Below are 15,369 nucleotides of genomic sequence, written 5' to 3'. Positions count from 1 at the left end.
TGTAAAGCTCTTGCTTTTAATATTTTGAAAATGACATTCAAATCTACATGCAAAGGTAGAAAATATTTTTGATTTATGAATAAATATCAAATATGATATCTATTATTCATATTTTCATAAATCATGTCGAACTTCTGTCAACTGGTATATTTTTCTGATTGGTCAAAATGCATGGAAATCTATATCATAATAAAGGCAATTTTATGCTCTTTCTTTTGATACATAATTTGTCAACTTTCCTTTATTTTTTGTGCCTTTGAAAGAGATGTGAAGTTAAAAATGCTTTGAGTGCAAATATTTGTCTGTAGTGGCTCGGTACGAATGCCGTTTACATAGTATAGCGCAGTAGGCGGATATGGGTTAAGGTGTAATTAGCACTACCGAATTGGTATTCTGAGACCTTAATTAAGTAGGGAGGTTTAGTAACTACTGTGACAACAAGTGTTTTGCGGGAAAGTATTACGCGGTTGCGCATATCAACGCGAGTGCACTTCTGAGAGGACTTAATCACAGAGTTAATTACAAATCAGTATTCTGAGCGTGTGATTACGTATGAAAGTTAATGGAAAACTTAATGATACCAAAGAGTGTCATTAACTACTCTGATATCACGCATTACAGCGTGTTTTCTTGGCAATAACGATGTTTACTGTCTTTACGCATCTTTTGTCATGGTATCCGCAGAATTCGGAGAGAGAGAGAAAAAGAAAGAATAGGCGATCTTCAAGGAATTTTTCATTTTATCATTTATGTGAGCAAAAAGAGGTCAAGATCTTCGCGTGCGTAGGTAAAGGGTTGTAATCAAATACCGGAGTGTGCGCACGGAGCTCTTGCTTGGGTTGTAATTACAGGGGGTGTGGAGGAGTGCACATTGAGGGCATATTTACACGCGTAATCATCATTTTGGCTTCTAACAACGTGCCTGATTGGATGGAATATAACAATTAGATGGGAGGAACCTAAGATAAGTAGGTTCTATACTATAGGGGACTTAATCATACCGGTACCTTACGTCCTCAGAATACTGATTTTGCCCATGATTAAGGCTAAAAAAAGGGCCTGTTAACTTCTCGACTTAATTAAGAAGTTAACACCTCTGAATACCACCCCAGGTACTCAAATTACCATCCTTCTTCAAAGCGGTCGAGAGTTGGTCCTGGGTCTACTTATTGATAATTTTCTGATCAGAACAAGACCAAAAAGAATTAAACAGTTCAAAGACTGAAAACCCAAAATATTTTAGAAAGACAAATGATAAACCACAACAAAAGGTTTAAAATTCATCATTGTAACACAGAGCAATAAAAACATTCATTTTTTTTTTTTTTGGAGCACCCTCTAGCTTGGAATCACTTCCTAGCAACAGTAATCAACAGCCCATCTCCAGAAGTCTTCAAAAGTAACAGAAAAAAGCCACATTCGCTACGACTAATTGCTTAGTAAATAGAGTCAAATGCATGGACATGGGCCTCATTCCATATAGAGTTTAGCCACTTCTCTAAAAATGCATGGTTTGACTCAAAAATAGAGACTTGGCACTGCACCGATTAGATATTTTTAGTTTTAAAAATACATACTTTGTAGCAACGATCGAGTGCTAGACGTTTTTCGGCACGCGTGCATACACACAGCACAGCCAGCAGCCCGCCCCGCAGCGGCGCAGGGTGACTGAGACAGCAAAGCAAAGCCAAAAAGACACGATGAACGCAACGTCTCGCCTCGTGAACCCGCGCACACATCACACGGCTTACAGTACAGTGGGACTACGGTGTAAGCAGTAAACACTAAAACAGACAGATCGACGTCATAGATGCGCATTTATTTCTTGCTTATTCATTCAAAATACACTTATTCGGTGTGAATATAGCTATCAATGATCAAATTCAACCTTGGTCCAACCCATTACAATCACGGAACCGAAAATACACTTACCAAAACGGCTATTAGTGCTGACTTCTACCAGTTTCGTGTCGGTAGCGTCACACGTTGCTAAGCTAGTTTCGTAGATAGTCGAATCGCAGTCGGATTGGCTATGGATTTCTTCACGACGCTATGCGATACGATACAGTCATCCGATCCACTTTCGACCTTCGGAATGCACATATTCTGTGTGTGTATATCAATAGGCCGAACGGGGAACTGTATGTGAGCTTCAGTTAAATTTCAACTTGAATTTGCATGCATTTGCACATGAAATGAAAATGCCTCATTGGTAAAACTATCACTCTAAACATTCAATAAAAAACAACAACACACAAACAAAACAAAACAAAACAAAACAAAAACAGATCCAGGAAAGACTTCCGTTTGCCCCACAAAAAATTTACGGTTACGAGCTTTTGATTATTGAGTCATGTGTTTTACTACACTCGAGGGCTTGGATATCTTGTTATAAGATAAGAATGTTAAAAGTAGGATTCTAATCAGATCGTTTAAATAGATGATATAGGCCTAGTATTGGTTGGGGTGAGGAATTCAGTTTGTTTAACTTGTTGCGAGATACATAGAAACCACTGTTTGAAATGTTAAAAAGCATAGGCCCTACTTAAGGGGAATCTAAAGTTTATTTGATGAAAATCGGTTTTGAATTGGCTGAGATATCCAAAAACAAAGTAAAATAAAGCGATCCTATAATAAAAGGTAGGTCCCACCTTTTATTAGGATCGCTTTGTTTTGGATATCTCAGCCAATTCAAAACCGATTTTCATTAAAAAGATTACAACTCTGGATTCCTCTTAGAATTACTATGGTCTTTCATATTTCATTCGATGTTTCTCATTATCTTAAAAGAATCATCAAAAAACATCGGAAACCTCAAAGTCCCATCTTGATCAACCAAAACTGTAGGCCCTACCATCCCGTTCACCCGACTTATACCCCAGAACCTTGTATAGCCCTATACAGGATTTAGGATTCACAACGATCGCCTAACAAGGCGCTAGCATTCACCTTTTTTTTTTTCAAAAAGTTCATAATCCTCTCTCGCTCTCTCTTTTTTCCCTCTCTCTCTCTCTCTATCTCTCTCTGTATAATACACAGTCATGTAAATGACCCTATCATAGAAATATATAATGTGTGTGTGTGTGTGTGTGTGTGTGTGTGTGCATTTGTGTGCGTGTATGTATACAATAATACTGGTATGTCGTGCGGTATATATCATGTTTCGTGTTGGGTATAACGACTTGTACGTTGTTATTAGTACGTCTCTTTATTGAATCGATCTGTTAGATACATTCCAAATAAAAATCTATCAAAAATTAACCCTAGTCAAACTAGACTCACTCACGCTAAGAGTCTCCCCTGCACACATCTCCCTGGCTTTTAGGTCGTCGACTATGTCAACATTACTGCTGATCATTGTTGCTGCTGTCATTGTATCTCGTCGTGAAATGGCGCTGGAGACATTACGTTTCCGGGTCGTGTTCGTCCGTCCGTCCGTCCGTCCGTCCATCCGTCCATCCGTCCGTCATCGATTTTTCGAATATAAAAGCACCGTTGATACGTATGCGTTGAGTGAACGAACTTTTGGACGCACACGTAAACGCTGTAGAGGGAAAAGGTCATATAACTAGGTCATGGTCAAATTCCGAAGTTTCACTATTTCCCCCATATCTCAACAATGCCTGTTGGTGTCTTTCATGAAACCTTGTGCAGCATGTATATCTATTGCCAGGTATAATTCTCTAGAGAAAGTTTTAGGCAATGGGTCAAAGGTCAAAGGTAAAAACAAACTAATGGTGTAATGGTAAAATGATCATACCTCCCCCGCCCCCCCCCCCCCCCCCGCCTGCTGCCCTTGAGAGCTATACTTTTTGTGGTCCTTTATTTCGAACGTCACACAGGTAGAAGAAGTCTGAATTAAAAACCGTTCCGCCATTCTCCGCAACTGTCTTCCCTTGAGTTAGGTGTGGTCTCCTCCCCCCACCCCCCCCCCACCCCGGGGACCCCGACACAATCCTTCTCCTCTTCCATGCAGAGATTGACTCAGGGAGAAAACATCTCGTTACCCCCTTCTATGCCCACATACCAAAAGAGAATCCTGTAAATGAGACGGTCATAGCTGCATGCGATATGTGTGACATATTGATGTCATCACCAATCGAGGTCATGGCATATACATGTGTACAATATTATATCTTGCATCATTATGTCTTAATCCCACCCGAGAGAAATGATTAGCATTGCAGCTGCGTCAAATTTCTGGCGTGTGCCATTCATATTCGGGGAGGAGACAGACGGCATAGCCGAAGGTTCCGGGGCCACAACTGCAGAGCCAGAAAGGTGTGTATACCATTGATTGTGAGCACTCTCACAACATATTTTATTTACTGTTCAATCATGAAAAGCAATCCTTTGCTTGCTGCTGATTTCTGTAGTGGCCAGGGTTTTTTTCCCCTGCATGATGATGTGGATAAAGATCATTCATTCTCATAATATTATCATTTTCTTTCATTTGTTGTTTGCTTGTCTTTGGGTGCGAATACAATCATTGCTTATAGCGATCTCAAAGTTCTTCCGCATTCCTAACTGGTGTTGGAAAAGGTAAAATGTCGACAGTCTTGTGACATGAAGTTTTGAGAATACATTCTTCAAGGTGTAAAGGGGGGGGGGGAATTTGTCAGAACTTGCGATGACATGCACTATAGGAAAGCGATGCCTCAAAGTCAGATGTCCCATTCTACAAACTGTCACAATAGCACTTGGCACGAATTGCTCATTATCTCAACGAAAAACGTATATAGTGATGCTGTATGGATCATTGATTGTAAGGCAGAGAAAGTCAAGACTTGGTCATCAACTTCAACTTTCAACTTTCAACTTTATTTTCACCTCCATCAAAATGAACAAAGAACTTTATGTACATTGCGTATACACGGGATATTTGTGATACAGAACAAAACTTGAAAAGGTACATAAGAAAACTATAAAAGTGAAAAGTAGATGTGATTACATCTTTGTTAAATACATAAAGCGTATAATACAAGTCAACTAAGGATGAGGATGGAAGTGGAGGGTCCCACTAAGAAGCAAAGCTTGTACGATATGGGACCCTCAGAAAAATACACAAAACATCAATATAAAACACAATAAACGAACCGATGTCAACTGACATCAAAATGATTGGGAAGAGGAAAAAGAGAGAAAAGGAAAGGAAAAAGAAGAGGAAAAAAAGAGAGGAAAAATGGGAGAAAAAAGAGGGAACTACAGCATGTGCCATCGTGGACGCAAGCAATCTGGATTTCATAATGTAAAATAAGTGATAAAATACAAGCTGGATTGAATGTAATGCAAAACATTTTTTATACGTAGTTATGTTGGTAAGAATGCAGGAGAAAAAAAAACACATCGTTATATTTAGAACACAGAGAGGGACATAGTTTAATAGGAGGACTTATGTAAAAAAAAAAAATGATGACTTGACTGAGATGATAAAGGGAAACTAACTCTGTTGGATGTTGTAAAGTTTCAATAAAAATGGTTTTAATTTATTCTTAAAGGAATTCAGAGATTGAGCAGTAGTAATGTTACTGGGAAGTGAATTCCAGTACTTTGGCCCGTCGTAAATAAATGTGTTTTGAGCCAACAAAGTTCTCAGAAATGGCAAATGGAAATCATTTGATCGCCGTGTTGGATAATTATGAATGGATTGATTTCTTTGAAACATTGTTTCAAATATATTTGGGAGATTATTTTTATTATAATTATACATAAATTGTCCTAGATTAAACAAATACAAATCATTAATTTTCAATATTTTATGCTCATAAAATAGTGGGTCAGTATGGGACAAAAATGCAGTATGACATATAACACGGAGTGATTTCTTTTGCAATAAAAGTAATTTATCTAAGAATGTTTTATATGTATTTCCCCACGCGAGAATACCGTAACTTAAATGTGGCAATATTAAGGATGAATATAATACGAGCAGGGACGACAAAGGAAAACAAAACTTAAGCTTATTAATTATACCAATATTACGTGAAATAATTTTACATATACTGTCAATATGAAATTTCCAGGACAGCTTATTGTCAACTGTTACTCCAAGAAATTTTATATGGGAGACATTTTCGAGTGGAGTACCATCTAAAACAATATCAACAGGTAATGCCTCAGTAGAATTACTAAAGAGCATATATTTTGTTTTTTGAAGGTTAAGAGATAGCTTATTTGCTTTTATCCACTGGGCAACATTTTCTAATTCTAAATTTATTGTATTAACAAGGGTAAAAAGATTATTGTGTGAAAAAAATAGATTTGAGTCGTCTGCAAAAAGAATAAAAGAAAGAACATCTGATGATCTACAAAAATCATTTATGTAAACAGTAAACAACAGTGGACCTAATAAACTTCCCTGTGGCACCCCACATTTGATATTTAATATTTGTGAATTACAACCATTTAAAGAAACATATTGTTTCCTGTTCATGAGGTAGCTCCTGAACCACTCCAAGGCCTTCCCACGCACTCCATAATGGTGTAATTTGTTAAGTAAAATATCATGATTGATGGTGTCGAAGGCCTTGGAGAAGTCCAGGAACAAACCTATCAAATGAGAAGATTTATCGATAGCATGTGCCACTTTTTCTATAAAACTCAATAATGCATGTGTGGTGCTATGTTTCTCCCTAAATCCAAATTGAGAATTCGTAAATATATGATTAAATTTAAAGAAATTAATAGTTCTTTTATAAATAATTTTTTCAAGAATTTTTGACAATGCACTTAACAAAGAAATTGGTCGGTAATTATTTACATCTAATTTGTCACCTTTTTTAAACAAGGGGATGACTTTTGCTATTTTCATACTTTCGGGGAAGGTGCCATTAAAAAGGGATAGATTAAATATATGAGCTAAGGGATCCGCAATTGACGATACTACCCCCTTTAAAAGAAAATTGCTGATGTCATCGTGTCCAGCACTTTTTTTGGAACTGAAATCAGAGACAATATTAATTATCTCCTGAGTGTATGTTGGATTAAAAAATATTGAACTAGAATTTGGGGGACCCAAAAATTCGGAAAAATGTTTTGTGGAGGGAGGAATATTACTTGCCAGGCTTTCCCCAATTGAAGAAAAATGGTTATTCAAAACATCACAAATTTGTTGAGAATCTTCAAGAATTTCACCATCAAATCTAATTTTTGTAATATTTGACTTAACATTTGATATATTCATGGCTTGCTTTAAAACTTTCCATGTATTTTGCATATCATGCCTGTAAAATTGTAACTGATTAGTATAATATTTTTTCTTTTCTATTCGTATAATTTTCGTCAAAGTATTTTTGTAACTAGTGTATTTCAACTTTGATTGCTCAGTACGTTTCATTTTAAATCTGTAATATAAATTATTCTTTCTATTTATTGAACGCAGGAGCGATTTTGAAATCCATGGGAGCCTGGGTATTTTTTTGTAATTAGCTGATTTTTCTCTACGTTTTGGAATACAAATGTCCAAATGTTGGATAAAAATCTTCATAAAATATTCATAAGACAAATTAACATCATCTGTATCAAAGATACAGGACCAGTCTGCGGTGTCTAAGCTAGCACCTAGCCTGGCTATACTTTCATGAGTAATTCTTCGTTTAAATATATTGTTGTTTTTATTATTAACTGCTCCATTTAAAGAAAAACCAGTCGAGATGGGGAAATGATCGGTGATATCTGAGAGTACTACAAAAGAATCAGGAGGAGGAAGAATGTTACAAAAAATGTTATCAATTAAAGAAACAGATTCATTAACTATACGTGTGGGTTTAGATATTAAGGGTAAAAAAGAGGCAGACAAAAATATTTCCAAAAAATCTTGCGACATATTATTCTGTTTTAGCAAATCTATATTAAAATCACCCATTATAAAACAATTTTTGTTGATAAAAAGTGGGTTTTTAACCATATTTAGAGAGACAGAGTAATTTGCTCCAAGCACATTGACAGAACGTGAAAAAAAAGGTTAATAATGTAAGCTCCGGAACCAAACGAGATAATTACAACAATACTATCCTGATTATTGAGATGACGTTATTGCTTTTTCCGTTATTGATGGACAAGTTTCCACTAGAGCTGTCATTAAGATTGAATGAGGATGAAATGATCCGCGGGTTAATAAAGCTGACAAGCTTTATCATTCATGTCCAAATAGTCAAAGTCCTTAACATCATTCTGTCCCCACGTTTGTATCCCACAGGTATAATGATTAGTGAATGAACACATTTAGGGCTTCGCATGAATTATAATAAAACAAATGGGAAAAAAAAATCCACAACACCCACAACCGTATAATATCACCATTAATATAGGACATTCCTAATTCCCATAACACAATGCGAAACAAAATGACACTCGGGATACTAGTTAGTGGTAATTGTCGTTCTGTAATCCAGGATAGTAAAACATGCACTACATGTACAATGGTGTATACACAAACTACTAGTAATTTCATAAATAAATTACAACTACAATGATGCCTTCAGGGTTCCATACGCAGATATACGAGAAAGTTTATGTAGTCCTGATATGAAATAAGAAAGCTGTTGTTGTTATAGAAGTAGAAGAAGTTGTATAGAGGAAGAGGAAGAATATAGGAGAAGGAGGAAAATGCTAGAAAGGTGTATGGAGAGACAAATTTGTGTGTGACGTTTTAGACAGGAAATTCGTTTTGTTAATTTCTCTTATGCTAGGATAGAGCTGCATGTATGCGAAAAGGTTTTTACAAAGTTGAAAAGCCTGGAGGTCAAGGTAATCCGGCAAATTCATATATTTAATCATACTCTTCACAATCACGCTGAGGACTGCTTACGGCCGCAATATTATTCAGATGAAAGGTGATCTGTATATACCAGTAATGTTTCCTCTCATTCCTTTGAAAGAAAGGAGAGAAGTTTATACATGACAGTTTGTTATGTTTACAATAGTTATCTGTATGATGCTCGTTTCGAGACTCTTCTTATGAATATTCTGTATTGTTTGCTGTTTGTTTGTATTTTACATCATTTGTGTTATACCTAATAAAATCTGGTTGCTGATATAACATTGAGGTAAAGCAAAATACATGTACACTTGTTGCTGGTAATTCATAATACTAACCTGGTTAGAAATTTTCCTCGAAAATTTAAGTCTTGATTTGGTTTTTAATCGAGTGACAATTCAAAAGTGTCCTCCTTTTGCTTTGATGAATCACAAAAATATCTTATACTCATGAATGGTTAACTCGCAGTCCATCAAAAAAAAAAAAAAAAACATGGATTGTTCTTATTTAAAAAGAAGAAATATATTAATTTGACCCTAAAGAATTTTCATGCATTTTGCTAAAATCTAGATTACTTGTTCCTCATTCTCCTTATACGTGTTATAGGATAAGTTAAGTTAACATAGAGTAAAACGTCTAATCTTTTATTTGAGTTAAACTATAATCATACAGTCTTATACAAGTTCAAATTACTTGAATCTTCATGGACTTATCTTTTTACTTTAAAATGCCAATTATATTCTTTTACATTGAAAGCTTGAGTTAGCAAAGGCTCAAATGAAATATGTAAGGGGAAATACTTCTGTTCATTAGGAAATTGTATATAAAAGAAAAACTCGAGGAAAAATTACTCAAGAAGAATTAATATTTTCTTTAGTATAGATTAAGAAAAATGGTTGTAAATCCTACCATTATTGCTCAAGTAGGATGTTAGCTGACCTCGGAAGACTGAGACATAGTATGACGCCTGGCCGCACCTATTCATTCCAGTGAATTCCTATTTACTTGGATACCTCCACAATAAGACCAGACAAGGTTTTCGACTCCTTTGTTCACCACTGGGCCATCTATTGTGATTATTGCGTAATAAAGAAAGTCGTATGCAAATTGCGCACTGTGACGTGAGCGGTGGTACTCAGTGCGCTGCAACCCAGCCTGCCTTAACAACAGCATAGGAATAATACCGGTCTATTGAAGCTTACATCGAAGCACAACTTGGAATAAATCATCTTTACTAGACTTTTTCTCAGATATCTCAGAAACCTGTTACCCATTGTTACTTACAGCATGGACTGGTAAGTAAAATTCATATTCCGACACAATTCCCTCTGCATAAGTGTCATCCATGAGCGAGGTTAACTGGTAGATGTTTGGAGTTATTAAGCGTGCGCCATTTTTGCTGTCTCTCAGCCACACTGAAATGCATGTTCTACTTTCTGACCTCCTTGAGATTCAGAATCCTCCTACCAGCGTGTTCTCAAATGGTGCGGAGAATTCAAACTGCAGTATGAATGTGTTCGAAAGTCTTCTCGTTTGTTTGAATAACCTGTATTCATGTAATGTGACAATCTATGACATACTTGCTGTTACGAGTGAGAAAGGCCACTGCGCTTATCATTAATTTGCTGCTATATGGCGCTACAGAGACTCAAAGGCGTTTATCTCTTTAGAATACCCGTGACTTTTATCAGGAGCGATGAAGACAGAATGACATTGCCTTGCACACAGTTCGGGACCTGGGCAAATTGATGTTGATATTCATATTTTTATGTAATAACTGATGAGACTAAAATCAGTGCATAAACGCTAAATCAAGTATTTGTTTGTCATGCTGTGTGATTTCAAACAAGAAAGATGCAATGTAAGGTTTAACAGGAAAAAAAATCCGAGTACAAAAACTAGTGTATCAATGAAATACGCAAAGCGCATGGAAAATGAAAAACAAAGAATGACATCAATACGTCGATGAATCATTGTTGATTTTCGCAGTTTTCGCAACATATGGTGGAGAAAGAAAAATAAACACGTTGTAGTCTGACAAATTGATACCAAACAACACCCTAGAATATACACTCGACATTGATTAACTGCAGTACACCTCATGCGCGTTGATGTGTGCAGCTGACACATGCTCTTACCAAAATCAATAGGTTTTCTTCCCATATGGGGCCATGTAATTATAAATCTATATCACGAAACAGTTGAGTGTACGGTTGTACGTGCCCAAAACGGTTTTACTCCATGCTCATCCATATTAGCATGACAGTGAGAAAACACATTACGAGCAAATGCGCTATCAAGATTTAAAAACAATGACTCAGTAGTATGAAATACAATGTACGTGCATGTACACTGAATAATTATACCTCCAGTGTATCGTGTGTATAATGATGAAATAAACAAACACACACACACATACAATGTATATGAATATATATATATATATATATATATATATATATATATATATATATATATATGTTTATATATATATATATATATATACATGTATATATATTATATATGTATATATATGATAATGATGATGATAATAATACTATTACTATCATCATCATCACCATTATTATTCTCATCGTTTACTATTATTATTTGTTTATGTGCATGCAAATATTGTTTCCATATTGTACAGTTTCTTTAGTTATGAAATTGAACATTAATAATCTACACTTGTATATGTATATTATTGTGTTCTGTACCTCGCATGAAGGCTGAGAGAAGCCGTGAGAAAACTTGGTACTTGCAATACTTCCACGTTGTTATTTACTTGTCTACTGAAGCTTTTTTTTTCGTTTCCATATTTTTTAACCAGGATCGTTCAGGAAGAAACAAAATGTATACATTTGATTTCATTTCAAACTTTACATGTACGTTTGCTACGAAGACTATGGGCTTTTTAATTCAACTGTACAGTTTTGCGTAATGATTTTAATCTACTGCAAGAAATTGTATATTAATATTTTTGTGACATGATGTATAACTGTATATCTTAATATCGTTTTGTATTATCATTATCATTCTCTGTTTCATCAGATAATCCCACTGGCGGTTGTTTCCTGATAACATCGAAGTAAGACACCAATTGCCATGGCAACCGAAATATTCTTCCTCCTCCTCTCGAGCCTGCTGGCCAGCCTCGTAGCAGAGAGCCACGCCCAGACTTACGCCTTTAACGTCTCCAGCACCTCCATCGGTTCCTCGACCTGCGTCCTCACCTGGCTCCTACCCAGCGACTTCTCCCTGGCGGACTCCTACCGCATCACGGTCGCGGACGAGGCGAGCAACGTCGTCATCAACATCACCATCGCCTCGGTGAGCACGTCAACGTACACGCTGAGGGACCTCACTTTCTCGACGTACCACAACGCCACCGTGGCGACGCTGGGCGTCGGGGGCTCTGTCGTCGGCAGCGACTATCTGTACTTCTTGACCAGATACGACCCGTGGAACTTCCGAGCCCTTTGCGCGATCGGCGTCGTCGGCGGGATCCTATTAATTCTCATCATTGTCAAAGCCGCCATTATCATTTACAAGCCCGACAAGAAGGCCGACAAATGGCGACAGGAGATTCTGGTTACCAAGCAACGGGAAAGGGAAGAACGCAAAAAGAAGATGTCCTCCCAGCCAGCTGTTGGAGAAGGAGATGATCTTCCGGTCTAGGGGGTCACTTCCGAATCTGATGAATGTGACTGAATATTTCATATGCTATTTTGCAATTCTCCTCACAAAGAATTTTCAGTGGATTGCGATTCTATAACTTGTGTTACCTACCTTCCTAAAAAGAGACTCGTGTGAATACAACTTGATTGTCCTTCACTTGAAAAAACAAAAACAAAAAATGCTTTGTTCTTGAGATCAGAGAGCAAAAATATTTTGCTTCAGGGCAAGATGCGGACACGAGTGTCCCTCAGAGACAGAGGATCAACAGGAAAAAGAGAGTACAGTAGATTCTCATTAATCTCTTCATGTAAGTTCAAACTTTTTCTTTATGTAAGCAAGGGTGTAATCAGAGATGAGTGGATATGAGTGGAATTCATTCCGCTCAACTGTCTAAGGTGAAAAAAATGTTTTATAGAACTGAGAAAGGACAGATATCTTTATTCGAGATTGTGCAATAATTAATATTTCCTTGCTGATCAGTATCTCCTTATAGATTACAATGTATCTTTATTGGAAATTATATTCATGTATTTTAGTATGTCACACACTATACCTAAACTTGACAACATGCACATTTCAAAGAGATTATTCGTGTGGTGACACGACATTTGCTCCTGCGACATTTGTTTCAGTCTTATTTCTTCCAAGGAATTATAATTACAAGTTGTAGTGTTACATAGGGTTGTGATATGGTTTTAGGTTTAGTTTGATGTGAGGATTATAGGATTAGGGTTTTAGGGTTATGTTTGTGGGTGGAATTTATGTTTGGCTCAGCGGGCAGATATATCGAGGGAGCAATTGTCGCTGGAGCAAATTTCATGGAACCCACAATTTACATGTAGCTCACGTACAATGTGTACATGATAAGGTGTTCAGTGATCTCTGCAGTTTGTCGGAATTCCTTTTCCGTACATAAGCAAGAATCTAAACTCCTTACGTAAATGTGTCTCGAGTAAAATTTGCATTATCACGTGATATAGTTATCTACACGGTGCTTAAGACAAAGGCGGATAGAATCTTTATCACCGGTTCTGAATATAGTTTGAAAGATGACGCTCTCCTCAAACCCTGTATTGAGTTTTCGTAGATTATAAATTGTTCATTTCGAGCATGTGCTGTGGTCGTTTGCATGAGCTTTAATCGGAAGAAAGCGTGCTTTGTTGTGATTGTTTTGTTTTTCATTCACTATATACAAGGATCGATCGATCGATCCACTCAAATCTTTGGATTCGGGAACAGTGATATACAGGTTGTAACATGTTAACCCTTCCATTTACCACCATCTCATGAAGTATACTTGTACAGTAAGTCTATGAACTATTCATCATGTTCCTGGTGTTCATTTTCTTGTTAAATCACTATTTTTTTTTTTCACCGCTTAACCAGACATTATTTCTTGTGTGTGTATTATTTTGTTTGTACTCATGCATGCAATTTCTCATTTTTTGTATATAATTATAAGAAATACAATTTTACAGAAAAATATAGGAAAACTACTATGCCTCTCACCGTCCGTCTGTTGCTGCCTTCATGAATAGTGCCTATTTAGATAATACGTGGTGTATTATGGGTTTCTATCACATGGACTCCTCACTACTTGTCTGATGCGAAACGTGTGTGTCGCCGTGAGTATACTGGTTCATCATTGGATGGCAACATCATTGTGCCGGCAGGTAACGGGTTGCGTGGGACTGAATGTAATATTGGTTGTATAATCTCGTGAACCTAAGCTGGACTGTGCTGATGTGTGAATGTGAACTAAACTATACTGTGAAAATGTTCTATACCATTCTTCTATTCTATGTAACTATCAATGACAAAGTTTGTGATACGAGTAATGGTCATTATATGTTGTATCATTTATGTCATATTGTACAGTATATCGAGCTGTTTTAAGGGGGCAACTTCTTTCCCTATTTAGGTATATAGATGGATCTTGTCAAAATCAGTCATTCCTCTATGTAGAATGAGTTTCTTTTATCATAACCATCATCATCATCGTCAGCATCATCAACATCATCCTCATCATCATCATTTCATCATCATCATTAACGTCATTATCATCATCATCATCATCACCATCATTAGCAGCAGCAGCAGTAGCAGCATCTCCTTCTCTCTCACACACACACAAAATTAATGTGTTACCACGTGTGTCTTTGGATGAGTGATGGAGTTGACTATTCAGGGTAAAATAATCTCGTGTTATGTAGTACTGTGCGTACATGTATATCATATTAAAAAAAATCCAACTACTATGACCACAGTTTCTAGCTTTAAACGACAGTGAATATCTATCTCGGTCATGAGGACAAATTGTATGCACATTTCCGATCACAAGGGGAAAAAATAGTTCAGCTCTTTCGGCATTATGACAGTTCATTATGTGTTTTTCGACAAGGAAAATGACACACACACCCATACACGCACGCACACGCTCACACATACACGCACACACAAAATTCTTTATGAGACTCACGTACCCGCTGTTATTCCATCTCGTGATTTGTCCATATTTGCACTATAAAACTGGCAGCGTATTCAAGGATTTTTTTAATAACACAAATGCTGAGGGAGAATTATATAATGATACGCTCACATCCTTTTACTTTTCCTCTCTCTCTCTCTCTCTCTTTCTCTGGTTGCTTTATTTTTGTCCATCAAGACACCACTCTGAAATATTTTTATTTTTATTTTGTTAATCACAGTTGGCATTTTAGCAGCAAAATATGGCCCTACCTTCTCCTGTCTCCGAATTCATATAGTTCCTGTGAAAAGAAGAATGGAACTAACTTAGATCAGTTATGTCCAACAAACACACACACGCAAAAACACGGACACACACAGACACACATACTTATAGATAAATGAATAAATGAATATACAGTTTGTTTAACACACATACACACACAGATACACACACACACACGCAC

This window comes from Diadema antillarum, unplaced genomic scaffold (assembly GCF_040938485.1).
Source record: "Diadema antillarum isolate AM-2024a unplaced genomic scaffold, OU_Dant_1.0 seq00000838_RagTag, whole genome shotgun sequence".
In the NCBI taxonomy this organism is placed as follows: Eukaryota; Metazoa; Echinodermata; class Echinoidea; order Diadematoida; family Diadematidae; genus Diadema; species Diadema antillarum.
The sequence above is the reverse complement of the archived record's forward strand: the minus strand, read 5'-3'. Positions refer to the sequence as shown.